We start from the raw sequence: 27,709 nt of genomic DNA on the forward strand, positions 1-27,709 counted from the left end.
AAACAATACACCTCTCATTCTCTTCCATTCCATCCACCCTTGTAAAAGGAGAGGAAATTCTTGTTAAATGGGAAAAACCTTTAACTTTTCCTTAAATTCTAAAATTATTAAATAAATACAGTGCTGCATGTTAGCAGCCATGCTTGTAAAGTTGAGATCCTTAAGAATTTCTCACATGACTTTAATTAATATGTTGGAATAAATCCTTTTTCTCTGGGCTTCCCTGGTGGTGCAGTGGTTGAGAGTCCGCCTGCCGATGCAGCGGACACGGGTTCGTGACCCGGTCCGCGAAGATCCCACATGCCGCAGAGTGGCTAGGCCCGTGAGCCATGGCTGCTGAGCCTGCGTGTCCAGAGCCTGTGCTCTGCAACGGGAGAGGCCACAACAGTGAGAGGCCCGCGTACGGCAAAAAAAAAGAAAAAAAAAAAAATCCTTTTTCTCTAGTCCTAAAACTTCCTCTGTCTCCAGTTCTTTCTCAGTACCAAACATTGTCATATCCCCTTTTCAATATAAAAATAACACCTAGAACTCTAATCATGACTTTATTATTCCATGTAACCAAAAAGGCACATTTCTAATTTCTCCATATTAGACGTGCAAGTCATGAAAATTTCCAACTCCTAGGATCACAATCTTGTAATTAATTTTTACTCTTCTCTTTTACTCCTCATTTTGTATTGGTATCCACATCCTGTCAATTCTTCATTAACAGGAGATCTTACAGTGTCCCCTCCTTTTTCATTCTCATATACAGTTATGATCCTTATTTGGAAACAAATACCTCATTCTAGATTCCTGCAAGATCCTTCTATCTTGTTTCTCAATTCCAGTCACTCTCACTTCTAACGTGTCCTATAAACAGCAACAAAACCATTCCTGCTCAAATGGCATTTTCAAGATATCACTTCCCTGATAAAGAATCAGCTTGATTCCCCTACTGCAGCATGGTGGTTAAAAGCATGGGCATTAGGGTCAGAAAGGCCCTACTTAATCATTACCTGTCTGTTCCTGGGCAAAGTGTTTAATCTCCTTAAATCTCCTATTTCTTCATCTGTAACATAAGGATAATAACTATACTTACCTACCTTTAGATTTGTTGTGAGGACTGAATGAACAGTGCATGTAAAGAGTGCACTGTAGGTTCCTAGAAAATGTTGGTTATTGTTATTATCTCCTCTTGAGATTAAGAGCTCCATGAGGGGAGTAGTGTTCACTCAGTGGATAACTCATCCTGTACTTCCTCATCGATAAATACAATGGACACTTCATTCCTTCACTCATTCATGCTCAATAAATGCTAACTTTTTACTATTATTGGAGCAGCATCTGAAACTGTTTCCTTCTGGAAATATTGTCATCCATTGACTTCTGTGATCCTATGCTTCCTTCATTTACTTAACTAATAAATCAAGTATCTATCATGTCTCAGGCACTGTGCTAGGAGCTGAGCAAATCACGGACCACAACACAGAGGTTCCTGCCCTCGTGGAGTGGGAGACATAAACAAATAAAACACAAAATTAATATGTAATTTTCTTATAGTGATAAAATCATAAAGGATAAGAACAGGGTTCATAGAGAAAAACAATAGAGGAGACCTAATTTTAATTGGGCGATCAACTGAGGCTTCCCTGAAGAAGTGATGTTTAAGCCACAGCCTGAGAGATTAGTACAATTAGTGTGGTTCTCTTTCCTTATTCTCAGTACTTTTTGCCCAATTCTTCGGGGTTAGATTTCCTCATGGTTCTAATGTCCTACGCCTCCTTTCCCCTCATACTATACATTATTCTGGGGTGATATCACTCACTCAACATGGTTTCAAAAAAAAAAAATCTCTAAACCAATTACCTTGAATCTCCATCTCTAGCCCAGATCTCCTGGGTCTCAGACCCATAACCCCACTCCTTGCCAGATGACTCTATGCAGAGGTCACATAGGCACTTCAAATTCATCTTTCCAAACGAACTTAACATCTCCTCCTCACGCAATTTTTTTTCTCTCAGTTGGTACACTGGAGTCATTCTAGCCTCTTCTCTCATAACCCACATGCAAGCAAACAGTAAGATGTGTCCATTTTTATTTCCTAAATATTTCCAAAATCCACCCCTTTCTTATAGTCTCCTCTCACCTGTTGCTGAACTAATAAAAACATCATAGTTTTTATGGTGGTCTCCCTGAGCCACCAAAGTAGCCTATCAAAAACATAAGTTTGATCATGTCAATCTCTTGCTTAAAACCCTTCCCTAAATCCTCACTGCCCACAGGATAACATTCAACATAATATACAAAGTTTGCATCAGTTCCCATCTATTGTGTGTCCATTATAGAATTTGGTGAATGAGTGATTAAATGTTTGTCCAATCAAGTTTAGCCCAACCTATATAAACAATATATAAACAGACTATATATATTATATACTGTATACATACAGTCCCTCTATACACATATAGATTATATATGTTAATTTTAGTTTCAACACTAAGGAAAGACTTTAAAAATAAAATCCTTGATACTATCCCATCTTCCCAGCAAAGGTAAACATTAGTCAGAAACTTTAAATTGATCTCAATGTGGGTAGCCCAGGTTAACTCAGCAAAAAGTATTTATTGAGCTCCTACTATATGCCAGCTTCTGTTCTAGGTAGTGGGAGTACAACTGTGCATGAAACTTATAAAAAAATCACTGTCCTCATAGAGTTTCATTCTATTGTGAGGGAGAGAGAAGCAAAATTAAGAAGTAAAGTATAGAGTATATTAGAAGGTGATAAGTATTATGGAGGAAAACAAGGCAAAAACAGAGGCTTAGTTTTGTGGAAGGAGAGGGGCAGCAATTTTAAGTAAAGTAGTTAGGAAGGGCCTCACTGAGAAGCTGAGACGTGAGCAAAGACTTGAAGGAGGTGAGGGAGACAGAATGACATCTGGAAGAAGGGTGCTCCTGGCAGAGGAAGGGCCATTAGAGCCTGAAGGGCGGAGCATAACTATGCTTTTTGAAAAACATGAAAGAGATCAGTGTGGGTAAAATTGGGGAGTGAAGAGCAGGCGATAAGGCTGAATCATGTAAGGTCTTGGCTGAAACCATTTTAAAGACTTTAGCTTTACTCTGAGTGAATTAGCCAATCACTGGAGGATTAAGAACAGAGGAATGACAAGGTCTGATTTTCATTCTAAGACTTCCTCCATGAATGATAAGCACAATCTTTCTGATCTCAGTAATTTGGTATCTAAATAAGTTTCCAGCTGCCAAATGGACATTTCCATTTGGATATCCCACTTCACCTCAAATTCAACATGTATAAAACATGATGGGCTTTTAAGTTCCAGATTTCTATTAATGATACATAAATGAGATGAACTGCACTATGGAGTAATGTCATCATAGAAAAACATTTATTAAACCTCTTGTCGGGGGGAGAGGAAGGCTCTATACGACAAGAAAAATAATTACAATTTAAGGTGGACAGCCTCAATGCAAAGGTCAATATGCCAGACTTGCCACCACAACCAAAAAGATGTTCAAAGACCCGACAATGGCTTTGTTAGCATCCATTCTCAACTACAAAACTAGAAAAATCAGCTAAGTGATATATTACTATGAGTAAGACTGCTACTTTCTTCTCCTATGGAGAGTCACAGAAACATAAATGAGATTAACCAGATACCACAGAAGTAAAGAAACCACTTAATTTTATTTTTACTTAGAAATAAAATAGAAATATATTTCAAAGTTTATTCAAACAAAAAATGAAATTACGTGATAAATTCATAATAATAAAGAAGCATCAATGCTAAATTTTTCAACAAAAGTAGAAATAAAAGAGAGAAGAAAATGATGAACAGGAAAGAAAATGAAAGATAAGACTTTAGAGTTCGCTAAAATCTAAAAGAAACGAGTTAACTAACTCCTACTTAATGCTCAGCTTTACTTAGCTGCCAGTCTTCCCTGCCTCCTAAGACATTAGGTTATACCTATCTAAGAATTTACCCATCTGAATTCTACTGACTCTCAAAATACTGCTGGGCATATATTTCTTATGATAATATGCTATAAAATTATAATTCTCTTGTTTGTCTCCTCTTCTAGATTGTGAACTCAAAAACAGTTACTAGATCTTTTTATTGTATATCCAATATGTAACATGTCTAAAAGATATAGAAGCTAAAATAGGTGATAAATTGATTTATTTTACTAATATGACATTTAAATTTTTTAAAGAATATTTAAGATTTTTTATAATTAAATATTTTCTGGAATCTTTCATAATGTTTTGGAATTCTTTTCTATAATTGAGAAATTGAGCTTTCTTGAAATCCTTGTTCTCCTGTTTTCAATGGAAAAAAAAACAACAACAACCACCTTCTTGGTCTAGAAATTTGAGAACATCTCTTCTAATTCTGAAAAGGTTAAAGATCTATTTTGGAGAAACCTCCTACTATATTTCACAGTACGACAGAGACACAAAAATATGTTGCATTTACACAACTGTAAACATAAGCAATACAATCTCACAGTTTGGATAATTTTGAGCAACAAATAAATCTGGATTTCAAATGAGATTCCCCAGACTGCTAAATCAGACTACTGGCTGGAGACTGACATCTGCTAAATTTATCTGAAATTCTGGGGTTGAGGAGACATCAGACAACAATTCAACAGCAATTCAATATCTGGCTTACCAAAATAAGAGCCAATAGTAACAAGCTATGAGAAAGTCACCAACAATTTGCTGATGATATGATTCTGGTATTACCTGCTTTCTATTTACAAAACACAATAAACAGATTGTGGAATGCAAAACCTCTGATGAGTGAAAACTTTTACAGCTGTTCTATTTGTGGAATGGCTTTATATTTGGCAGTAAGGGAACTTAAACAAGGTTCATTAAGAAAAGAAATGTTGGTTTCAGGAAGCCAATTTACATATCACCTTTAAAAAAAAGAGGTTAGGTTTCTAAGTAAAAGTATGCTGTTGATTTAAAAAGAGTTGCTAAGTTATACACAATCTCATGCACTCTCTAGGGAGCAGCTTTTGGAACTAGAAACCACATCTACCTCTGTTCAAATGGACCAGACTAAACCAAATAGGTTAGGCTGAAGAAATAGGTCAGTGCTTTATACTTCAGTTGAATTATAGATTTCTACATAAGAAATTTGTCACTCACCTCCCAGATTTAACTGAGGACTGCATCATTTGAAAAATAAGTAACAATTAGTTAATAAACAACTCTAATAATATACTTGAAAATGTTAGGAAGCAATTAGCACAGAGAAGCACAGACATGAGAGGGACACTGAGAGTTAAACCTCCCCAAGTTGATAATATCACACAGGAAAAATCGTGACAAATAAAGAGCTCCTGCACTGGGTAACTGCCATAAAGGATGTTTCTCAAACTGGAGTCCTCAGACACCTAGGGTTCTCTAAAAAAAGTTTTTAATTTTGTCTTTTCACTTCAGTGACAATTGAATTCTTTCTCATGTGATAAGAAAGGATGGGGGACTTCAGGATTTCTATTGCCCTTTTTATGGTTAAATAATTTCCCATTGTTTGGATATACCACATTTTGTTTATGTATTCATCAAATGATGGCCACTTAGGTTTTCCATTACTGGAGCTATTTAACAACAATGCTGCTATGAACATTTATGTGCAAATTTTTGTGTGAACTTGTTTTCAATTCTCTTGGGTATGAAACTACTAAGTCATATTGTAACTCTCTAAATTTTTGAGGAACTGCCAAACTGTCTTCCACAGTGGCTGTACCATCTTAAATTCCCACCATCAAATGTACAAGTGTTCCAACTTTTCCACATCCTCACCAAAAATTGGTGTTTTCTGTTTTTTTAATTTTACTTTAATTATATAGCCATCCTAGTGGGTGTGAAATGGTATCTCATTGTGGTTTTGATTTACATTTCCCTAATTACCAATGACTTTGAGCATCTTTTCATGTCCTTTTTGGCCATTTGTATATCTCTGGAGAAATGCCTATTCAGGCCCTTTGCCCATTTTTAAACTGGGTTGTCTTTTTATTAGTAAGTCATAAGAGTTCTTTATATTCATGTCTAGATCCTTATCAGATATATGATTTGCAAATATTTTCTCCCATTCTGTGGATTGTCTTTTCACTTTCTTTACGGTAACTTCTGATGAACAAGAGTTCTTAATTTTGATGAAATCCAACTTATCTACTATTTCTTCTTTGTTTAGTAAGTACAACATCTGGGCTTCTTAAGACAGTTTCTACTGACTGCTATTTTTCCTGTGTATGGGCCATACTTTTTTTGTCTCTTTGTATGCCTCCAATTTTTTTGTTAAAAAACAGATATTTTAAAGCTAATGACTGAACAAGGATTTCCTTAAGCATATGGAAACAAACATTCTCTCTGAACCCACAAAGTAGGAACCAAAACTCAGATCATGGTTTTCCCTGGCCCAGAGAAGAGTCCCTGCCACATAAGCCTCTGCCATAAACATGCCCATATCGTAACTGTTATGGCCAGGAATAAAAAGCAAAGGCAAAGAAACAGATTCAAAGCAATGAGTTCTTAAAAATAGATGTCATTTTATCTTATTTCATTGATTCTATAAAATATGAGATTTTTTAAAGTGCTTTCTGTAAAAGAAAATCTTGTGCAAACTCTTTTAAATTTATTACACTAATAATAAAGACATTATCAAGGACTTGGCAACTTAACTTCTAAAAGTATATAATATTTGAAACAATGTATTTAATAAATTTATGTTTACTACTAAAAGTTTATTCTACAGATCAAGAGACAATGCTTCCTTTTTCTGCATTTTTTTCTAAATGGAAAGAATAATTTGGAAAAAGGGTTAAAAAGTATTCAATGTTTTCTATTAGCAAATATATAGGAAGAAGAAGAAAACCAAATAAGTTTTAAACCCCAAAGTTTAAATTCCTCATATTGACTTTAAAATTTAATTTTTTAAGATAAGAAATATACATATATGCATTTGCCTTGTTAAAACACTCCTATTCAGGAAAAATAGTCAGCATATGAAACATGTTTATGGCAGCTATTGTATTAAAACAGTTGGGCAAAAATGCCCTCAACATTTCCTTGTAAATCTACAAAGCTAGATGATTCCAGTTATTTTAAAATGACATTGGGTAATTGTAGATATACTGTACATGTCTTCCAAAAATCAGTTCTACATTTTTCTAACATGAAAAATATGTTGGTATTAAAAAAAGATTAAAATCAGTCTTCCTGACTATAGCTATCTTTAACTATAAACAACAAAATAAGTATTTGATATTTACTTGCATGTGCACAGGAGAACAGTTTATAGTAATCTAGCAAAAAGGTAACAGCCTTAAAAAAAGAAAATGATGGTCATAGAGACAAAAATTAAGTGACAAAAATGTCAGTCTGTCTTTTTCCATGAACTTCACCCTCTTTCACAGATTCAGATACTAATGAGCAGAAAAACAGCTAAAGCAGGGGCCAGACGAGACTGAAGATCAACATCAGACATAGATAATCCACAGATGATTATTCAAAACCAAATAACCACATTTACTATATAAAATTACTCCAATATCTAAAATAAAGAATTAAACCCCTGATCAGAAGTGGTTCAATTTCTCTCGAACATTTCAGAAACTCACTTTAAAATACAAAGTTAAATGCACATATATAAACCAACAAACGAAAAAAAAATCATATTGAAATTTGATCTCTAAAGTTATAAGGTAGCAGTAATACCAAAATAATAGAGCTGCATGGGTCAAAATAATCTGCCAAAATAATGGAGTTGTATTTTGAGGGCATTATAAAATGATTGAGTCAAGTTAAACCTTCAGTTAACTTCAGGATCATCTCCCCAGCAGGAGGGGAAGAGGCATAAATTAAATCACAGTACAACTCTAGCTACAATTTTCATTGCCCACATTTATAGAAAGGAGATGCATTTTTAAAAGCGCAGCTTTAAACCTAAGTCATCTTACTTGATTCATTTATATTTGGTAAAAACTTTGATACCCATTGAAAAAATGAAAAAAAAAAAAAAATCCCCAAGCATCCTAGGTGAATAACTGGTTAAACAGCATCAGTATCTCCTCAATAAAACACTAATTTATCTAGCTATATCTCTTCCAGTGTAATACCCAACTAAAGACTAACTCTAAACAAGTGAAACTTAAATTTCACTTTCCAGTGTTCTCAATAAAATAATAACTATGAAAATCATGCTTATAAATTTTAAACTAGAGACTCAGACTTATAAAATTTCAGAAGAGGGACCCTAACAATTGTCATCTCATACAGTGCTTCTCAACTTTTTGACTATAGACTACTTACCACATACAAAATGCCTATCCTATTTCCACTTTTACAGTATAAAGTTAGTAGTAAAAAAGAATTTGAGAGGAACAAAATAATAAAAAGGTTCACAGAAAAACACAGGCCCATTAATATGTATTCAATTAAAGGATATGACAATGTAATAATATATATTGAGTGTTTATGTAGCTCACATATATGAACTCATTAATTCCTCACAACTGCCCTATGAAGTGTGTATTATTATTATCTCCGCTTTACAGAATCACTGACTGAGTTCAATGGTTACTAACAGAGAACCTATGGGCCGATGATGACAACAATGATGATGACTAACACTTTTACAGGATTTACTATGTGTCATTCTAAGCATCTGACACAGTATTGACTTATAAACCTTACTAATTCATGTATTCATAAGATATGAGGTATTTAGTATTATAATCCATTTTAGAGATGAGGAAACCAAGGCACAGAGAGGTTATTTAATCTGCCCAACAGGTAGAAATCAAATTACCAATTCTTAGGTAATTTGGTTCCAGAATCTGGCTATGTTTTAACTTATATAACTAACCATATAATCTAACCTTAAATACTGGTAAGTAGACAAGTCAACAACAGATTCTAAATTTTGCTTTTACCTCTACACTAAAATGCTTCTTCATTAGGAAAGTCTTCAGAAAAGCTGACATTAAGTTATACCACATCTAAAAATCCTGGGTGGTTATTTACAAAGTTCTCAAACACATGAACAGAGAATCTTTCTAATTCTTCACCCAAACATCACATAGAAATAAATAAAATTAATCATATACCTAATCTTGACTTATCTTCTATGGTCATTACAAATAAAACCAATTATTTCTTATAAGATGTGATTCACCTTAAAATGTAAATGTACTATTCCTTCAAAATCTAAAGTTCTGCCTTCAATTTGTCCAAAAGTTTATAAATCTTGGATTCTAAGATTATATGTATACATATGCACACATACATAAAATTCCTTTCAATAATATCCAAATCATCTTTAAGAATCTACCTTCTGGAATTTTGGGATCCTACCATGTTTTAACACTTTCTCCTGAAAAAAATCTTCATGGGCTTTGTTCTACTGGATAAGATTCTCAGTAACAAAACCATGAATCTCCAAAGTCCCATATCATAGTCTCTTTTAGAAAGGAACATAGATGGAGACAGACAAGCTCAAAATGAGTGCCACTGTACAAAACAGCTGGCCTATACTTTTTCAAAATGTCAATATCATGGAAGACAAAGAAAAGCTGTAAACTATTCCAGGTTAAAGGAACCAAAGAGATGTGACAATTATGCAATGTATGATTCTGGATTAGACAACTGATTAAATTGTAATATAGACCATATATTAGATAATAATAATGAAAATGTTAAGTTTCCTGAATTTGATTATTATATTGGGGTTACGTAGGAGATATCAGGAGTAAAAGATCATAAATGTCTATGACTTACTCTCAACTGTGAATCATCATCATCATAATGGTGATGGAGGAGGAGGGGCAGGAGAAGTAGTAGTAAATACATACAGACAGAGAGAAAGCAAATGTAACAAAATGTTTACAACTGGTGAAACTGGGCAATGGGCACATAGGTGTGCAACCTACAAATCTTGCAGCTATTTTGCAGTTATTTGGTATGTTTAAAGCTGGTTTGAATAAATGTTAAGGAGAAATATAAAAGATAAAAACTTTCATTGTGACATGAAGAAAACATGACTTTCTCACTCACTGAACAATGAGTTAAAGAAAAAGACACCCAGCCCAGAGTTCAATCACTAGATTATTCTACTTTCTCTCCCTTTCTCTTTCATAAAGTCGAGGTACAAACATTTCTGTCTAAAAACTCTTAAAGAGAGGACTCTCCTACATGACTAAAATTTCTCTTAATTATAATACATCCTACTCTGCAAAACTTTTTTCTTAATAATTAGAATGCTTATTAACTTCTCTCTCCTTATTGAGAATCAACAGTCTGATTTCCAACAACAGAAACCTTAAGTTAATAAATACAATGTATCACCAGTTAATAAAAGCCATAAATCTGGAGCATGTTCGTTCCGGAAACCAATGAGGTTTTAAAGAGAGAGGTAGTAGGATCAAATGAGTATCTTCTCAAATCATGCTGCACCACCAGTCCTTGCTTTAAAGTTCTCTGCCAATTCACAGTCTTGCCTCCGTCTCCCAAATTCATTATCTATTCCAAACATAGGCATTGGCTGTCAGCCAACCAAATTTAATTGCCTTTAACCTCTATGATTGCTAAACCCCACCCTCCAAATTGACAGCGATCACCCTCCAGGGTGACAACTGTCTCCTCCTTTAAGGGTGGGTGAATGGGCTTCCCTGGTGGCGCAGTGGTTAAGAATCCGCCTGCCAATGCAGGGGACACGGGTTCGAGCCCTGGTCCAGGAAGATCCCACATGCCGTGGAGCAACTAAGCCCGTGTGCCACAACTACTAAGCCTGCGCTCTAGAGCCTGCAAGCCACAGCTACTGAGTCCACGTGCCACAGCTACTTAAGCCTGCATATCTAGAGCCCATGCTCTGCAACAGAGAAGCCACCGCAATGAGAAGCCCGTGCACCACAACGAAGAGTAGCCCCCACTCACTGCAAGAAGAGAAAGCCTGCATGCAGCAACAAAGACCCAACGCAGCCAAAAATAAATAAATAAATTTATTTTTTTTAAAAAGTGGGTGGGTGTGCAATGAGTCAGAGATGAGTGGGGGTTTACTGTATTGTTTAAGTATTGTTCTACTTCTTAACCTGGATGGCATTTACACAAATACATTCAGTACATGATAACTCAAGAGTTATACCCTTAGGGCTTCCCTGGTGGCACAGTGGTTAAGAATCTGCCTGCCAATGCAGCAGACACGGGTTCGAGTCCTGGTCCGGGAAGATCCCACATGCCGCGGAGCAACTAAGCCCGTGTGCCACAACTACTGAGTCTGCACTCTAGAGCCTGAGAGTCACAACTACTGAGCCCTTGTGCCACAATTACTGAAGCCCACACACCTAGAGCCGGTGCTCCACAACAAGACAAGCCACCACGATGAGAAGCACACGCACCAGAACAAAGAGTAGTCCACACTCGCCGCAACTAGAGAAAGCCCACACGCGGCAACGAAGACCCAACGCAGCCAAAAATAAAATTTATTAATTAAAAGAGTTATACCCTTAAAATTTATGATTTTTATTTATATATGTTATAATTCAATTAAAACTTCCTCCTGGAAGTCTTCCCCTTACTTGGTTTACCAGTTTCTGATTACTCTTCAACTTTCTAGTCTGTAGACATGCTTGTAAACATGTAAACATGCTTGGTGCATGTTTATTTTTCTCACTATAGGCTGCTATGACCATTGTCATGTTAATGGATACACTAGTTCTACTCCTTCAGTTAGCTCACAAACTCTTAGAAAACAACAATGTAAAACTGCTCAAATGTACAGAATGGACGCTAGATGTAAATAGATTTAATGACTGGATTATAATAGAAATGGAAATATGGGGATATATGTATATATGTATAGCTGAATCACTTTGTTATAAAGCAGAAACTAACACACCATTGTAAAGCAATTATACTCCAATGAAGATGTTAAAAAAAAAAAAAAAAAAAGAAATGTATAGACCAAATCTGGGGATGGTTCAGTATAGTTTTTCCCCTGCCATTTAAAAAAATTTTTTTATTGGAATATAGATGATTTACAATGTGGTGTTAGTTTTAGATGTACAGCAAAGTGAATCCGTTATACATATACATATATCCATTCTTTTTTTTTTTTTTAGATTCTTTTCCCATATAGGCCATTACAGAGTATCGAGTAGAGTTCCCTGTGCAATACAGCAGGTTCTTTTTAGTTATCTATTTTATATATAGTAATGTGTGCTGCCATTTTTAATTCAGTAAGGACTTGAGGGTTTCATAGTAAGACACTGATGTGAACCAGTATTAATTTCAATGTGCATTACAGTGGTTTACGAAGTATAATATATAACTTTTCTAACATTTTCATTTAGGAATGTCAGCACATATTTTAGAATAACCTTGAAGCTTCTCAGATCAAAGACATATTTCCATCAAAAATAAGAGTCAACAAGTAATCATTTCCACACCATACTTTTGCAGAAACAAAGCTCTTTAAAAACAGAGCTACAATTCCTACCTGGGAGACTTCTTTGTTCATAGTGAGTCCTCAGAACATATATGGTCAAATCTGGTGCTCCACAGGGTAGCTTCCAATGGAATGGGGGAAAGGTATTTTCCAGAGATGGCTCGAGTCTCTTCACTCTTACCTCTTTTAAGGCCAATTATGCAAACAACTAAAACAAAGGAGAAGAAAAAAATAAAAACAGAATGGAGGTTAGATTGTCATTTTATTCTCTAAGAAATAATAAAGATCAGAAATGCTCAATTAAAAAAAAGAAAACACAACTTTTCAGGCCAAATGGAAAAACACTTCCAAAAGACAATGGATGAAGATCTGATTTTACAACTGAAGTCCTTCTGGTACCTGAATATATATTCTTATTTAAGACTGCTGCTTGAGTAATAAATAATTGCATTCTGCCCTTAATCTCTTGACAGGTCCATTTATATGTCTTTTAAATTTTTTTTCTGGCTGCATTTGTATGTTTATCTTTCTTTTTACCTATAAATTCTGATTTTTAATGTTTTCAGTTTGCATTTAATTCCTTCTTTCATTTCTGTAATACTTCTCACTATGTATTAAAGTTACTATGATACTTAACTTTCAAATTTTTTATTGAAAAAGTTTATAAAAATTTTATATTCCTAATACCTAAAAATAAAATTCATTGAGCTCTGGTTCCAGTAAAGATGAACTATCTTGTATTGGACTAACTTGCCCACAGAAATGATGATTAACTCTGGACAAAATAAAAATTACTCAAAAACACTGAAAAGTGACTAAAAGCAGGCAGAAACAGGGAATTTGATCACTGAAAGAAAGGAATCATACTGAATAAGATCTATATTTATAAGACTTTCCCTTAAGATAACTCTTCCCAGTATATCCCTTAAGTACTACTGGGAGGCTAGACCCAAGGGAGAAAACCGCTGTCTCACTGGCTTGAGGCAATAGAGAATGTAGTTCAGGGCTGACAGAATGATAGATAATAGGAGGAGAAAATCATGGTAGGAAGGGCAGTACAGTAAAGGGGTGGGAGACCTTAATTCTGTATGCAAATTTTCCTCAAATCCTTGGTTGATCCAAGTATCCCTATATAACCATACCACAAATGAGATTCCCTTTTGCTGTTTATAATCACACACTCCTCACTCCCTTTTTCTTAACTCCTAGCAACTACTTATCTGCCCTCTATTTTTATAATTTTGTCACTTTGAGAATATTACAAAGATTGAATCAAATAGTATGGAAACATTTTGTATTGGCTTTTTTCACTCAGTATAATGCCCCCGAGATCCATCCAACATGTTGCATATACAAATAGTTTGTTGCTTTTTATTGCTCCATGGTTTGAAGGTACCACAGTTTCTTTTTCACCATTCCCTGTTGAAGTACATTTGGGTTGTTTTCAATTGGGGGCTATTATGAATAAAGCTGCTATAAATATTTGTGTACAGGTTTCTGTGTGAATATAAGTTTTCATTTCTCTAGGATAAACACTCAGAAATGGGGACTTCCCTGGTGGTCCAGTGGTAAAGAACCCACCTTCCTATTCAGGGGACACGGATTTGATCCTTGGTCAGGGAACTAAGATCCCACATGCTGCAGGGCAACTAAGCCCGTGCACCGCAACTACTGAGCCTGCACGCTCTGGAGCACGAGTGCCACAACTAGAAAGCCTGTGTGCCACAACTAAGACCCGATGCAACCAAACAAATAAGTAAATAAACAGACACCCATAAATGCAACTGGGTTGTACAGTAAGTGTATATTTACCAGCCAGTAATTCAGTTGTCTACTAGAACAAAAATCAATACTCTTCAGAAAAAGATAATCCACAATATAATCTACAATACCCAATATACAATAAAAAATTACTAAACATGCAAAGAAGCTAGAAATTGTAACTCAAGATCAGGAAAAAAAAGGGGGGTCAATAGAAACCATAAGATGATTAGTTGAAATTAACTGATAATGATGTTAAAGCAGTTATTATGAGTATGATAAGGATGTTATAATAAGTGAACAGATGAGAAATACTTGTAGCAAATGGAAACTATAAAATAGAAGTAAATGAAAATTCAAGAACTAGTTCAACATGGAAATTTTAAAATTCACTGGACAAGCTTAATAGAAGATTTGAGATGGCACAAAAACAAGTCGGTGAACTTGAAGTCAAAACAATACCCAATATGAAGACTGGACAACTGAAAAAAATTAAAATCAAAAGTTGACTTTTTGGGGCTTCCCTGGTGGCGCAGTGGTTGAGAGTCCGCCTGCCGATGCAGGGTACATGGGTTCACGCCCTGGTCCAGGAGGATCCCACATGCTGCGGAGCGGCTGGGCCCGTGAGCCATGGCCACTGGGCCTGCACGTCCGGAGCCTGTGCTCCACAACAGGGGAGGCCACAACAGTGAGAGGCCCGCATACCGCAAAAAAAAAAAAAAGGTGACTTTTTGAAAAGATAAAAAAATTATTAATACTTGAGCAAGAATGATCAAGAAAAATGAAAGACAACACAAATTACCAATGTCAGAAATGGACAGCTATCACTTCATGTCCTACAAATATAATGTTCTAAACCACATCATGCAAATCAATTCAGTAACTGCGATGAAGTGAAAAATTCCTTGAAAAATATAAATTATTAAAACCACAAAAACGAACAGAATGTTATCTACTAAATAAATTAATTTGTAAATTAAAACAAAACAATACTCCAGGCCTAGATGGCTTCACTGGTGGGTTCTATGAAACATTTAAAGAAGTAATAATAACAATTGTGCATACTTTCCAGAAAATAAAAGGCAGATACACCCCAATTGTTTTACTAGGCCAATTGTTTTACTAGGCCAGCAAAACCCAATACCAAACTTGCCAAAGATATTAGAGACTATTAGATATTAGAATATTAGATATGAATATTAGATATTCATGAGACTGAAAAGAAAATCAGTCTCATGAATGTAGACACAAAATAGCAAATTAAATCCAGCAATATATAAGGATGATATGCCATTAACAGAATAAAAAGCATATAAATATCACAACAGGTACAGAGAAACATCTGACAAAATTCAGCACCCATTCATGATAAAATTCTCAGCAAGCTAAAAATTAAAGGTAACTCCTTCAATCTGATAAGAAGGATCAATGAAAAACCTACAGCTAGTATTCTGTACAATGGTGAAATATTGGGAGTTCTCCTAATATTGGGAAGAAGGCAAGAATGTTCACTCTAACCACGACTCTTCATTATTGTAATAGATGTACTGGAGGTCCTAATCAGTGCAATAAGTCAGGAAAAACAAATAGAAGGAAGCTTAGAAAGGAAGAACTAAAATTGTCTTTATTCAATTAAAAAATGTTGGTACATAATTCTAAGGAATCTGAAAAATGATTACTAGAATTAATAAGTGATTTGACAAAGCTGTAAGACACAAGGTGAATATACAAAAATCAATTGTGTTTCTATATAACCGCAGTAAACAATTGGAAGTGCAAAACAATTTATAATAGCATCAAAAAACATAAAATACTTAGGAAATAATTTAACAAAATATAGGTAAGACCTATACACTTAAAATTATAAAACATTTCTGAAACTCAAAAAGACTAAAAAAAGAGTAACTGAATATTTTCATGGGTTCACTGAGACTCAATAGCATTAAGATGTAAATTCTCCCCCAAATTAATTCATACACTCAAAAATAAAATTAGTGGTTTACTTTTTACATATGTAGTGCATTTTACAATCAATGAATACAAATTTATTTTTATTTTATTTTATAATATATTTATAATGTGGGTTTTCTGATGCTTGTTTTATGCTTTTGCTTTTTAAATAAAGACTATGTTTTCTCTACATCATGATTCCCCCCAATGCTGAATTCTGCATTAAAGTGGCATGTCTATCTAATGTTAGAAAATTGGATGATCCTATGACCTGGATCCAAAAGTGCTTACCTATTACAGTCCCTCTAAATTAAACAGAGCACTTTTTGTATTTTCAAGATTTTCTTTCCCTTTTTCCCTGATTTAAACCCACAGTTCAAAAACTCAAAAAAACATGGACTAGCTCTTCATAATGACATAGTTTAAACTATTAAAGAAAGGAATTTATAGTTAGGTTAGCCCAACTTACATTATATTTAGTTGGGTTGTTCTCACTGTATATATCTAGTTTAAGTCCCTAAAACATTTCTTGGGTGATAAGATTCCTCCTAATTACTACTCTGTGTTCTTTCATCTGTGAAGCACTGTATCTTTGAATTTTTTCCTAGGTAAATTTGCTTAAGAATTGCTAAGTAGTAACTGACTATGGCAAAGATGGCATTGTTCATTTAGTCAACCACAAACCCAGGTTCTGTCATTTTCTGACTTTCAAGGAAGAGCACTCCTCAAAAATCACTTGTGTAGTTAAGGCTACAGGTATAATCTTTGTGAAATAATGCCACTCTCTTCTATAAAACCTAAGAGTTTTTACAGGTACTTTTTCAAAGTCAAGCAGTAAGTGAAGCCAGATGGATCCTGCTAATGATTTAGGGTCCTGATGATTCAAGGCCAAACAGGAATACAGGAATGATGCTGAGGCGGAGGCTGAGCATAGTCACTCAGGGACTTCATGAAGGCAGAAAAGCACAAGATAAATCCACACTCCAAAAAGATATGTAGACAATGAGAAGTGAAAAATATGGAAATCAAGAGACAGGTGATATATACAGAGAACCAAAGAAGACAAGAGGAATATGAAGAAATAGAGAGAAAAAGAGCAGTGCTGATGATCTGATGTTTGGCATTATGAGATCAGTAAGCTCATTATTCTTAAAATATATCTCCTAGTATTTATTATGTATTATCTGTGCTATCCAGAGCTTAGTATTTTAAGTCTTTTCTCACACCCCCTCACCTCCAGGAACCCAAAGCAGGAGACCTGATATGGATGGTACAAATTTCTAAGAGATCCTCATGCCTGGAGGCTTCCCATTACTTGTTCCAATTCTCTCCTCATGGGCAAGGCCTTTCTGTCTTCATTATCTGCTTCCAGTTCTGGCACAAATGCTGGCTTATACAGCACCTCAATTCCTTTAATTTAATTTATTAAATTATTCAGTTTATTAACCTCTTATATTCAATCTGATTTAAGAATCAGATGAGGAAGCAAGGTGAAAGAAGAGTACCTATAGCACTTAACACATAGAAAGAGTAAAAAAGGAAATCTATAAAACATTCCTCCTTTGTTATTTTGGAGTTAGGCAGAGGTACAGGGCCAGAATTTTAAAATATATAGAGAAACAGAACAAAGGAGTATCTATGGATCTACTACCCATAAGTAATAACAGTAAACATTTTTGATATATTTATTTTCTTTTTAAAGAAATGAAGTATTACCAATAAATCAAAAGGTCCCACACTCACACAAAGCCCACTCTTTTTACTCCCCCGCCTTTTGATAGAGATAACCATTATCATGAATTTAGTATATATCCTCTGGTCAATTTTTTAATATCCATCCATAAACAATGTACACTGATGTTTTATGCTTTAAAATATACATGTTTAAACTGTACATATTCTGCATTTTGCTGATTTCATGTATTATATTGTTTTGGAGCTCTATCCCTGCTGAGGTGTGTGTGAGTTTCATTCATATGTACATGTGAATATACCACATCTCAGCCCAGTCATTCATGTATTTAAGTTGTCTAAATTTTCATTATTACAAATAATGCCTCAATGAGTGTTCTTGTACATGGCTTCTCTTTCATATTTTCATATGCACATGTGCAAGAATTTCTAATGGTAATATCCAGAAGTGGAATTTCTGAGTTGTAGTATTTGCATATCTTCTGCTCTACTCACCATTTGTCAACTTGGTTGCCCTAATGATTGTTTCACATTCCCACTAGCAGTGTGTAAGAGAACCATTTTCACCCATACTCTTTCCAACACTTGATATTGTCAGACTTTATTTTTTAACCAGTCTAACAGATGAAAATGGGATCTCATTTCAATTTGCATTTCCCTGAATATTACATGGAGACTGATCATCACAGCTGGCTATTTGGATATCCTATTATTTCAACTGGTGTTAGTCTCTTTTCGTCCATTATACTGGATACTCAATAGGTACTTTGTCTCAGTTCTGGGAAGTTTTCTTGGATTATACTATTTATTCTTTTCTTTCCCTTTATTTATTCTGTTCTCTCTTTGGAACTCCTAATAATAGGAAGTTGACCCTCCTGGACCCTTCTTTTTATTTTCTTTTATAATCTGTTTATCATTTCTTTTCCTCTTTGCTTTACTTTCTAAAAAATCTTCCTCATTACCCAAACCTCTATTGAGTTTTTTTTTCCTGCTATATATTCTTACTTTATAAGAATTCTTCATTCTCTGACTGTTTCTAAAATACCCTATTTCTGCTTTACAGATGTAGCAGCCCAACTTTCTGCAGCTGTTTTATACACACACATATGATATGTATGTATGTATGTGTATATATGGTATATGCATATATGTACATCTATATACAGCTGGATGTGTACATATATGTATGTGTGCATATACATAAAATTTTCTCAGCTGCATAGTCTATTTCCTCCAAGTTGTTTGTATTTTCTATCTGTTTATTTTCATTCCTGCTAGTCATAGTAGATGCTTTCCTTAGAAGCCTGATGGTATTTAGTTGTTTGGATATAAAAAGTTTACTAGAAGCTCTAATCATGTACACGGGGCTACTGACTGTGACATTCACTATAGGGCAATCTGGCCAGGCCCTCTGTTAGGGCACAAATACTGATATGAGAAACCTGGTTCCCATTATCTACCACTTATTTACTTATTTGTTCAATACCTGTATACATATAAAGTAGTTTCAGAATTGTTAACCTGTACCCCTGTAAGAAACAATTTTACCAACTAGAGTACAGTTCCTTTTTGCCTTTAGGTTTTTTTTCTTGGGACAGTAAGATTCTTTACAGAAGATTCTTCCTGTTTCCTGCCTGGAGGATAAAGGACTCAGTTTGGGAAGCCAGTAATGGAGATGAGAGCAAGGGTTCTCAGCATTCAAAATGCCAATGCTCATCTAATCCCCCTCCCCCTTCAGTGTGTCTGGTGTTCACTAGTCCTCTGTTTTAAGCTAGAGAATAAACTTCAAGTCTCCCATCTGTCAAGATGAGAGCAGTGCAGTAGTACAGTGGCAAAGAATAGACGAGACCCAGGCATCTGTTTCTTAGCTCTTAAATAATCCTCCTTATTTTAATCCCCTTCCCTTCTTCGTCTCCACTTCCAGAAGTACACAATACTACCACTGCCTGGGCCCTTTGAAGAGTCACCAGTACAAATTCAATTGGTCTTTAGCTTTCTCCACTTAAAACATAGTTTTCTTAGGTTTAATAAGATTGTTACCACTATTCTAGCTGTTTTCCAGCCTCGAAAATTTTGCTGTATTTTCTCCCATTTCCCTACATCTCTTGATTTGTGACTAAAAACAACAACAACCACCCTTGCTGACTTTATTTTGGTTGTTGTTTAACTAAACTATGGTTTGGGGTGGGAACAATATTAGATCTGTGCTCAGCCTATTAATTTCTTTGGAATCAAATACTATGATACTATTTTTAATATTTTATTTGTTTATTTTTAATCTTCCTGTTATTTTGTAATCTTTTTAAGTTTTTGTTTCAAGTATGTTATTAACGCCTTAATCTTTTTGAGAATTTTAAAATCCACCATCCTGACATCCTCAAGAACCAATTAGCAATTGAAATTACTCAATAATATCAAGAATTATCTGCCAGAAACAGAATTAACGACAGGCAGCAGTCCTATGCAACAGTTAATCAGGAAAGTTCAGACAAAGAGTCAGCTTTAGACCAATGGAACACTTATCCATACACCTATTGGTAGCTGATATCACAGACCGTGACTTTGGGAAAGCAGGAAAAAACAATCCGTCTTACATTATCTCATAAGGTAACAGCTGCTGAGTGTCAAAAGAAGCTGTGGTCTAATGTTCTCTTTTCTGTAAGGAAATAAAAGAAACTCTCAAACCTCTAAGGGCAGTAGATTTTCTCTCCCACATACATTAACTGTAAAGTGTGATGAAAGGAACTTGTTACTAATAACAGTTAAAATTACGTTTATAAATTAATTACTTTAATAAAATTAGTGCGGATTGAAGGTTATCTTTACTATAAAGTTACTTTAACTTTTCTTCTTTATGATATACTTTTTGATGAGGAGAGAAAGGGATAATGTTAGCCAAAACACCCAGTGTGCTGGGATTAATAGCTTAGTTTAGCTCTGCTGTCATCCAATAGTAGGTTGTCATAAATAAACCATTAACATTAGTGGCAATTATAAATTATTTTGGTTAAATGGACTTAAGACTCTATAGTAACATCTGTTTTATTATTAATTCTACCCCAAATAAACTTTAAGAAAGAAAAAGGCACCTAAAAAATTATATGAAGAAATAAGTCTTTTTTCCTTGGGAGACTGAAAGATTTTTGAAAGAATGAAGAAAAAAATGATGCTATCTACTTTCCTATTAGTGATAACACAAGAGTCAGACTCTCCAAATCAAAGACAAAAATGATCTAAATAAAATTTGAAATCAAGCCATCCCTACTAGTGTTAAAAAAATTAAAAATATGTATATAGTTTATTTATTTGACTTCTCTATTAGAATGTAGTTGCTTTTTCTTATTAACACTATCTATGAAGAGGAGGCCTAGAAGAAAATGAAGACTTTAAAGACAGAATTTTTTTTAATAGAATGACAATATTTACTTAATTTTCCTTGTTAATCTTTAATTTTTAGAAGGCTGACTTCACTGTTCTCATGATTACAAAATGCTTTTATGAAAACCTTGCAATCTCTCTCCAGAAAAATACTTATTTCTTCACACAATTTTTGGGGTGTCTTAAAAATCTGGGTAAATTCATGGGTGTTGTTAGAAGATAAAACTGTATTATGTTGGAAAGATATGAAAAATGTTGCTCTATGGTAAGAGCAAGAGTTCCAAAGGGACACTAGCTGGGAAACAGATCTTGGAAAGTGGCAAGAATTCTACTGTGAAGCAGCACTAAAGAGAACCATGACCCCAAGGAAATTCTTCATGCACATGTGCAACAAGAGATATGAAGAAAACTGTTCATGTTAGCAATGTGTCTAAGAGCAAAAAACAGGAACCTAGATGCTCATCAATAATAGAATGGATTAGTAAACTCTAGTATATTGATAGAGTAAAACCTCACACTAGTGAAATAAATTAACTGAGCTTTAGCTATCCTCATCTGCCTAAAGCCAACCACATTCCCTTCTTACAACCCAGGTAGTAATGCATTATAGTTTAAAGTATGGACTGCGGAGCCCAACTCCATTACCAACTTTCTGACCTTAACCTCTCCATGCATCAGTTTCCTCAACTACAAAAAGCAGGATAATACTTGTACCTACTCAAGAGTTGTTAGGAGACTAAACATTTAATATATTTAAGTTATTTAGGACAGTGTGGCACATGGTGAACACTGTGAAGTGTTTGATTAATAAATAGACCATAGCCAACCAAGTTCAGTATCTGTTCGACTCAGCAGCCCCCTTTCTAATAAATGATGGCAGCCATCATATTTTCCCTTCGTTTTTGCCAGACTAAGGTATCATGCATTTCTTTAATTATTCGTTTCAGTAATACATATTCAGGAAATTGTATGTACCTTCATATGGCTTTTGTTTTTAACTCTCATTCTGCTTCTAAGGAGATAATATTAATACTTACATTCTAAGTTTTAAAGATTAAAAAAATGTTTTTTTAAGTACAGTAAGAAGCCAGTCCTGAATATTTCATTGTATCTTAATTTCTATTTCTTGCTCCCCTTTAAAAAAAAAAAAAAAGGCAGATTATAACCTTAAAACCAAAACTGTGTGTTTAACTGCCTGCATATCAACTACTGAATCTAAAATATTGACTCGTACGTCTACTTTTACATTTACATTAAAGAGATAAACACTGAAAGGCCTAGACTAGTGGATTTTAATACTAATAATTCTGGATATAGTATAAACACATCTATTTTGGAGACAAGTTATTCTCAAAAGAATGCTCCTATTATTTTTAATGCTCTATTCTAAGCTCCATTCCTACAAGCATCTGCCTTTTTATTAAGGAGTTCCAAACTAAACTCCATTTTCCTTTTCCTTGACTCTTCCCTATCCCCCACACCAAAAAAAAGGCACCCGACACCCACCCAACTGCTGCTACCAGAAACTCAGATGTCACCCTTGAAATCTTTTCCACTCTCACAACCTATAATATGTTAATCACCAAGCCCCATCTAGTCTATTTCAAAAATAAATCATCAATTCACAGACATACAAATCCGATACCCTATTCCTGCTTACACTCCTTCCATGAAGTTTTATCTCATACATAACAAAATCCAAAACTCATGACACAGTCACTTCTCATAGCACGCTGCACTTTAGGCACACTGACCCATCCTCGGTTCCTCTCTATTCCCCAATCTTTTTTCCCTACTCCAAGGCCTTTACTACAGTATATTCTCTGCTCTGAATAATCCCTCCTACCTTCTTCACCTTCTCAGCTCCTATTCATCGTTCAAGTTTTAACTAAAATTCTACTTCTCTTAGCCCATAATCAAAATCAGCCCTCCATGACACTTTCATAGCACTTTCTACTTTTTCTTCTTAGCATTTTTCACTGTTTTTATTTACATATTTATGTGATTGTGTTTACCACCTGTCTCCCTCACTATACTGTAAGACCCCAGGTGTATATTTTTTAACTGGCACACAGTAGGTATACACAGTAGGTATACAAATATTAACCTTTTAAAAGGTTAATTTGTGGAATTAATGAACCTGTTCTAATTCAAGAATGGTAGTGCAGTTAAAAACTTAAAGAGAATGAGGATCATTAAACTGGTCAAAGGACATTACAAGTCTTTCTAAACAAATCCAAGAGCAATATCAGAGGCATGGGAAGAGGTATACTAGATTATTAATATAAGGGATTAGGCAAAGGTTTGGAGGTGAGAACACAGGGAGTAAAGAACGCTGAAAGTAGTAAAACTGCTAGATTAGTCTCTACTAATCGGGGAACACCTATTTCTGTGGCTTCATTCTGCAATATAATTTACCTCTCTGTTTTTGCCACAAGGCAAGAGAAAACACCAGGGTGTTGGAGAGAGTCCACACTCAAAGAGCTAGAAATGAAACGTAACACCTTAACTACAAGAGTTTAGTTCTTTCCTAAAGATCAACTCTACTAAATTGGAAGGCAATTGTTGAGGACTATCAAAACTAAGCTACTAGGGCTTCCCTGGTGGCGCAGTGGTTGCAAGTCCGCCTGCCGATGCAGGGAACACGGGTTCGTGCCCCGGTCCAGGAAGATCCCACATGCCGCGGAGTGGCTGGGCCCGTGAGCCATGGCCACTGAACCTGTGCTTCCGGAGCCTGTGCTCCGCAACGGGAGAGGCCACAACAATGAGAGGCCCGCGTACCACAAAAACAAACAAACAAACAAACAGAAAACCTAAGCTACTGTAGTGATTTTTTTTTTTTTCTTTTTTTTGTGCACCGTGCGGCTTGCAGGATCTTAGTTCCCCGTCCAGGGATCAAACCCAGCCCCTGGCAGTGAAAGTCCAGAATCCTAACCACTGGACCGCCAGGGAATTTCCAAAACTAACCGATTTTAAATGTCTAAAACATTATAGCAAGGTGCTCAGATTGGATTTTAATTCCCAATACGTGATTTATATGTGTTAGAAAATAGCATTTTACTAAGGCCTATAACAAAGCAAAGGTTAGATCATTTTTAGTAACAGTTAAAATTGGTACATATGTTACCAGATGAATGTTTGCATTACACATTTTTCTATGTGCACTATCTACCCCTCCACACTGTCAACTGACAAAGATGGTTTTACTACCTCTTCATACCTCTCAAGGGTAGCCAAGGATAGATACTCACTAAAGTTAATTGATACAACTATTTCTATCTAGATTATTTCTCTTTCTTTTTTATGATCTTTCTAAATTACATATTATCTTTTAAAATAGAGACGTGGGCTTCCCTGGTGGTGCAGTGGTTGAGAGTCCGCCTGCCGATGCAGGGGACACGGGTTCGTGCCCCGGTCCGGGAAGATCCCACATGCCGTGGAGCGGCTGGGCCCGTGGGCCATGGCCCCTGAGCCTGCGCGTCCGGAGCCTGTGCTCCGCAACAGGAGAGGCCACAACAGTGAGAGGCCCACGTACCGCAAAAAATAAATAAATAAATAAATAAATAAATAAATAAAATAGAGATGTGACCAGGATATGTGCTTAGAGGTTTTAATAAATTCCATTTAATAAATTTTAATAAATTCCATTATACAAAGTTATAATCATGTAATGAGGTATGCAAATCTATGGTTACATTTAACTAGAACTTTCCATATAGTAACATGACATATCTTGGGGTGGGGGAGTGGACAGTAACCAAAGGCCTAGCCTTGTGACTTAAAAAAAAACTGGTAATAAACATTTACAAGGTATTTTTAAAACCAAATAGTAAAACATTTCTTTTTATTTCTTTTACTCAGTACACATCATTTCTTTTGTAACAGACAAGAGTCATTCAATCCTCAAATATTTAAGAGCCCAATACGTGGTAAGCACTGTACCAGCTGCTGGGGTACAGCACTGAACAAGAGAGATGAAGTTCCTAATCTTCGAAGCTCACATTCAAATGGGAGGAAAAGATCAGTAAATGAAACTGGATAACTTGAGGGAGAGAGTTACTAGGGGAGCTACTTTATTTTTTTTATTTTTATTTTTTTTTGTGGTACGCGGGCCTCTCACTGCTGTGGCCTCTCCCGTTGCAGAGCACAGGCTCCAGACGCGCAGGCCCAGCGGCCACGGCTCACGGGCCCAGCCGCTCCGCGGCATGTGGGATCCTCCCGGACCGGGGCACGAACCTGCGTCCCCCGCACCGGCAGGCGGACTCTCAACCACTGCGCCACCAGGGAGGCCCTAGGGGAGCTACTTTAGATTGAGTGAGTAAGGAGAGTTTATATGTGAAGGTAACATCAGAGCTGAGGCCACAAATAAGAAAAACTTAATCCCCAAATTATTTCAGAAATGAATGATTTTGTAGTATGTGTATAATAAAAACGTAGCAGAAAGAACCTCTTATCCTCTTTCACTAATATTGAACTTCTCATTATTACCTATATGATGTCTATATTTGTATATCCAGGCAACTCCCCAAATTAATGGGCCAAAAAGAAATTGCTCATCACTATCCCTCAAAGTCACTACTAAGTACACTGCTATCATTAGCAACCATGCTAGTATTTTGCCAGTTACTTAGTTTCTTAGAACTGTTTAACTCAGCTCTCCTTCTTGCATTTCCTATATTCAATCCATTAATAACATCACTATACTCCATACTGTTAGCAATCCAAGTCTGAGGCAATTTAGCAGCATATCTTACCTCTACTCCTGGTCTGCCTACACAGCACACCCTGCTAAACAATTCCCCACAGCTCCATGTTCACAATGTCACACCCCTAGTCACCACTCAACAGGGCTTTTCCACAGTTTCCATAAAGAATTTGCACTCTTGTTACCTAGCATTCAAGGTCTCCTATTATCTATCATAGCCTCTAATGACAGAGCTTGAAGATAAAAGAGGCAAAAAATGACTGAATTAAATGGAGAAAAACAAACACACATTATAGTTGGAGAGTTTAACACCCCCGTCTCATCAACTGATAGAAGCAGACCCTCTGAAAAATAAAAAATCAATAAAGACTTAGAAAATTTGAACAGTACTATCAACCACCTGGACCTAATTGACATTTTTAGAACACTGTGCCCCAAAACTGCAGAATACATATTCTTTTCAAGTGCATGTTTAAGCCACAAAGTCTATGGTATTCTGTTATGGCAGCCCAAGCAGAACCCCGAAGTCCAAAGACCATATTTTGTGAATTTCTGCTCTGGACGTATACTTCTTATCTCTTTCTTTGCTCTTAAGGAAGACGGCAAAGATCCTTTCAAAGAAAAAGATCCAGAGCCTAGAAAAGGAAAATAAAATGCTATCTAGGAACACTGAAGAACAGAAATTCCCGGATAAAAATGGAGAAAGTAAGAAAGTTTAATTGATAATCCATATAAGCTGGGCTCTCCCACCAACCTACACCTACATCTCCCAAATTCTATGTTACTTAGACTCCACTATGAAGTTTAAGCTATACCCTTACTATATCACTGTTCTGAATTGTCATCTCGAACTCCTTTTAACCCTCTGAACCCTTATCTTTTGGCTGACCTTCTAGAATATGGCTAGGGATATTTATAGTGAACCTTCTGCCAGTTCTAAGAGCAATATTCTCTTTGAGCTTTCAAGTGCATTCCAAGAAACTATACTCTATTGCCTGCCATCAACGTCTTCTCAATATCCTTCCAATGTCTGGCAAATGCAGACATATCTACACCTCAGTTTTTTAGCCTTCTTTTCTTCGGTGCCCATGTAAACATGCACAAACATATATACACACGTTCATGCACACACTAACACTCGCATGCACATATACATTTCACTCTTTCCTTGGAGATGTACCAATGCTCCTCTACATTAAATTTAGTCTAAAAATATATTGAGTATCTTATATATGACATTTCAATAAATTCAATCTACTAGGAAAGACATGGGCATAAAGCTAGTTATAAATTTAAGCTGGAAGCTATAAAGAAAAAGTGATAATTTTCTTAAGTGATAATTTTTAACCATGAAACAGTGAAAAATTCCTAACAGTGAAAACAATCTCATAACGCCACAAATGACCAAGTTAACATCTCCCCAAAAAAGGGAAAAGAACAAAAATAAACAATGCATATAAGATGATCTTCAACTGGACAATAAAAATGAAAAGAACATCCAACCTAATTAATTGTTGGAATAAATTAAAACTAAGGCAAAGTAATTTCTCATCTATCAGACAGGTAAAAGATTAAAAAGACTAACAAATAGCACTGCTATTTATAGCACTGCTGAGGGTCTAAGGAAATACGCAATATCCCACACCATTGTCAGGAATGTAAATTGGTACCAGCTTTCTAGAGTTGCCAAAATAATCAAATTGCACATAGAAAGCAATCAATCTTCTAAGAACTTGTCCTCATCATATAATCAAAAGTGCATTAAGGG

The 27,709-nt window shown here is 35.5% G+C and overlaps 1 protein-coding gene across 10 annotated transcripts in view; it reads right to left on the minus strand.

The window, feature by feature from the left end:
• Nucleotides 1–27,709, minus strand: part of NCOA1 (nuclear receptor coactivator 1) — a 260,566-nt gene that overhangs the window by 105,158 nt on the left and 127,699 nt on the right. For all 10 annotated transcript variants that reach the window (XM_067007989.1, XM_067007981.1, XM_067007992.1 and 7 more), the window contains one exon: nt 12,507–12,663. The gene's annotated coding sequence lies outside the window, so the exon portion shown is untranslated. The remainder of the gene's footprint in view (nt 1–12,506; nt 12,664–27,709) is intronic.

Source organism: Kogia breviceps, chromosome 11, assembly GCF_026419965.1.
Source record: "Kogia breviceps isolate mKogBre1 chromosome 11, mKogBre1 haplotype 1, whole genome shotgun sequence".
Lineage (NCBI taxonomy): Eukaryota > Metazoa > Chordata > Mammalia > Artiodactyla > Physeteridae > Kogia > Kogia breviceps.